Source organism: Medicago sativa, chromosome 6 (genome assembly GCF_051527215.1).
Source record: "Medicago sativa cultivar Bolivia chromosome 6, Bolivia_mono, whole genome shotgun sequence".
In the NCBI taxonomy this organism is placed as follows: Eukaryota; Viridiplantae; Streptophyta; class Magnoliopsida; order Fabales; family Fabaceae; genus Medicago; species Medicago sativa.
In genome coordinates, this window is record NC_140754.1 from 25,648,065 (window position 1) to 25,651,633 (window position 3,569).

The 3,569-nt window shown below is 32.7% G+C and overlaps 1 long non-coding RNA gene across 3 annotated transcripts; it reads right to left on the reverse strand.

Moving 5' to 3' along the window:
* Positions 1-365: 365 nt before the first annotated feature.
* On the reverse strand, positions 366-3,135 carry LOC146914164 (uncharacterized). Of its 3 annotated transcripts, XR_015016470.1 has the most exons (4): positions 2,515-3,135; positions 1,834-1,926; positions 1,390-1,701; positions 366-1,246 (listed from the first exon to the last, which is right to left on the reverse strand). It is a non-coding gene; the product is annotated as an uncharacterized LOC146914164 (long non-coding RNA). The 3 variants fall into 3 exon arrangements; XR_015016469.1 differs by having other exon boundaries at positions 1,390-1,926; XR_015016468.1 differs by lacking the exon at positions 2,515-3,135 and having other exon boundaries at positions 1,390-2,152.
* Between the last annotated feature and the right edge of the window lie 434 nt (positions 3,136-3,569).

Sequence of the window (3,569 nt, forward strand, 5' to 3'; positions counted from 1 at the left end):
CATCACATCAGTCCTTTTCAAAACATGCCAGGGACTTTGCGAGGGGTTAACCCCTGGCAAAATGAAAACGATATTTTTTTAAAAAAACGTTTTTTATTTGTTTAAAATTAGATAGATATTTCTTTATTTATTTGTTTTTTATAAACACGATACACATTACAAAATTACACAAATTAACTTCAACAAAACACAAAACACAATACATATTACAAAATTACAATATATAAACAGAGTATAACATCATTCAATTATTATCAAAACAAATTATGGATAATGGAGACATCAAACATTCAAATAATTTTTTATAAGAAAGCAACATCAGAAATGTAAGGGGACTATAGAATGATTACAATCACAGGTAACGATTTTAACAAGCAAATTATATCAATTAGCATTATTGCATTTGTTCTACATACTGATATACATAGAGGTGAATGTGGTCTGATTTAGACACATAAATTGAAAATTCTAGGAAAATAAAAGGTATACCAAGAACAACATTCTTCAAAGCTCCTCAGGCCATGTTTGAATGATTGAACACATATTGTTCTGAGCTCCTATTATTGTTCTGGCGGTATCTCTCAACAAAGGCTGAAAAGCACAATAACTAGCCAACATTAGATGCAATAAAAAAGAAATGCAATCACAATCATATGAAATCAAAACAAGAACAGCACAACAACACTGCATTCCAGAGCTTACCCAGATTCAGCTATTAACTATTAAACAAAGTACATGCAATGAAAATGATACAATAACAATATTGGTCAAACCATTTTTGAACAAAGCTTAAACAGATTCAGCTATCGTAATACAAAACTTAAAAAAAAATAATCCAAATCTAGCTAAAATATATCATAGTTAATCCAACATTACAAGCTAAAATATATTATAGTTAATTTTAACACAATGCAGCAAATCTCAAACTAATAATCAAATAACTAATTTATATAAGCAAAAAGTTCATACTCTAACTTATATTTCTCTTCACAACATCAAAGCACTTAAGGTCAGAACTTACACACGCAAAAATATTCCGGTTACACTAAAATAACTCAGAGCAAACTCAATTTCAGATTTGAACATAAAAGATTTAAACTCATTTTGAAAGGGAAATGAATATATCAGTAGGGAATGGTGCAAATGACTTGGCACATCTTGCTTTAATAAGCTCCAAATTCTCAGAAAAAACAACAGAACCATCAGCCGCAATACCCCAGAAAAGGCCAATCTGTCCATTACCGTCCTGTTCAAACATAACCAACATGTGGGCCATTAATACTAGCATTACACTTACACATAATAGCTTAAATATTAATAAAACCATGTAGTAAATTATAAAGAATAGATATATAAATTATAATTAAAGTGATTGGAAGAGGGGCTTACTGATGCGACAAAGCAGTTCCATCTTTGTTATCATAGATGATAAATCCAAAACTAACGTCATGTTCTTTTGAGGACTTGATCTGCAGGGAATGGACCCGTCACGAAGTGTCCTATTGGTTTCAATGATGAAATTAGCCTCATTGGTTCCCTGTTATAGCCCATATTGCATTAACATGCTTTACAATGACATTACTAGTTTAAGAAATTTAAGAATACAAGGTTCACTACCCAAGTAAAACAATCTCCATCACTAATGTTAGTCTAAACGATCATCTTCAAAATAGTATCAAGACCACAATCCACACCAAGTACCTAAAAGGAAATCATGAGTTTGTATCAATTAAAGGAAATGAAACTCATGGTTTGTATCTTAAAACAATCACCACTATGTTCTACTGTCCAACAATATCAATAAAGGAAATCATGAGTTTCACTAAACTATACCTAAAGCTATTAAGTAGCACTAACTTGCAGTCCATCAAATTTTGGAACATGCAGATCTTGAGCACCTAAAAGGAAAAGTGTTGGTGCTTTTACCTGCAGAATTCATCAGAAGACATGATGTTAGAAATCAACTGTATGAAGTAGGATATGTCATAATCATTTAGTCAATGCTCAGAATTGATTCAGGATGCATAACCTATCACCATGAAATTCAATTATATGAAAAATGGAATTAAGGGTAATAGTGAAGTAGACTACTCAATGACGAACTCTCATTGTTTATATCACATAACATCTTAGTAGAGTATTAACGGATGCCTTTATCAATATTTCACAACAATAAGTCTGAAGAACAAAATAACAAGTCTGAAGAAGAAATCCATTTTTTATATATAGCCAAAAATAAACCTCATCAATATTTCTTCACAGGAACTCAACTCAATTTCAAAATAATTAAGTTCCAATCCCATAAACATTGATTTTCAAGCATAAATTAGGACTAAATTGGATTCTAATAACAACTTGGTATCATATATCCACTTAGGCCCTACTAGGAAGCTTAAAAATCATCAATTTTAAAAAAAGAACATGCTTAATTGGTGTCTTTTTTAAAAATCCGAAAAAAAAATATAAAAAGCTACAAAAATTGAATTTAGAGAAGAGGTAAAAGATGGAACTCACCAAAAAGAAGAAAAGATATGGATGGTCGTTGGTCACATTTCCGGCTCCGCGGGGACAAGTTTTGGGGCGGTGGCTGCCGGTGAAATGCTCTGATTGGGAAATTTATTTAGGGGTTTTGATAAGAAATCTATGGAGAAGAAGATTATGAACTTACTTTCACAAATGACACCCATGATGGCCGGAAATCGAGAGATAAGGTGAAAAATGGGGTTTTTGAAATATCAGCAATCTTGAAAAAAATTAGGTCGTTTTTAAAGAGGAGGAAGAGAGGAGTTCAAAGGTGTTGGTTTCATGGCTAATAGATGCCGGAGTATGTAGATCGGTCACCGTGAAGATGGGTGGTTGTGGTGGTGTTTTTTGTGGAAGGAGAGATCGAAGCACAGAGAGGGGAAAATAAAGGAAAGATTTCTTAAGTGAGAGAAAATAGAGGAAAAGGCATTTTTAAGTAGCTATGTATGCAGGGATTTTGACATGTTACCCCCTCGTGAAATTTGCCAGGGGTTTGCCGGGCCTTGCTCTTGGCAAATTTGCCAGGAGTTCTTGCTCCTGGCATGATTTCCTGGCTAATTGCAAGATTTCTTGTATATTTTAATAATTTAGAAATGGAGGATATTTTTGTGAAGTTAGTAGAAACTTTGAGGAAGCAAGAGAATAAATGTGTATAAGTAAAATGTGATTTAAGTAAAGTAATTGTGTAGTGTTTTCTTTATGAAGAAAAATAGAGACTAAACCCAATAAAAATTAAGTGAACCAAAACCAAAACAAGTGGATATAAATAAGTGATAGTCTTTATAATTTAGGGTTAGAAAATCATTTGTTAAGTTTTGAGAAAGAGGCAAGCAAGAGGCAAGAGAGAAGGAAAATGGAATCTAGGGAGAGAAAGGAGGAAAGTTCTAGAACCAGAGGGAAGAGGGAGATTCAAGCTTGTAGAAAGCTAGCTTTGAAGTTAAGAGGTACAAGGGGTTAGATTATTTTCACCATATGAGATTTATAAACAATTGGGTAGATGTGGGATGTGTGATTTCCTTCACTTTCATGAATTTTGTGAGGAATCA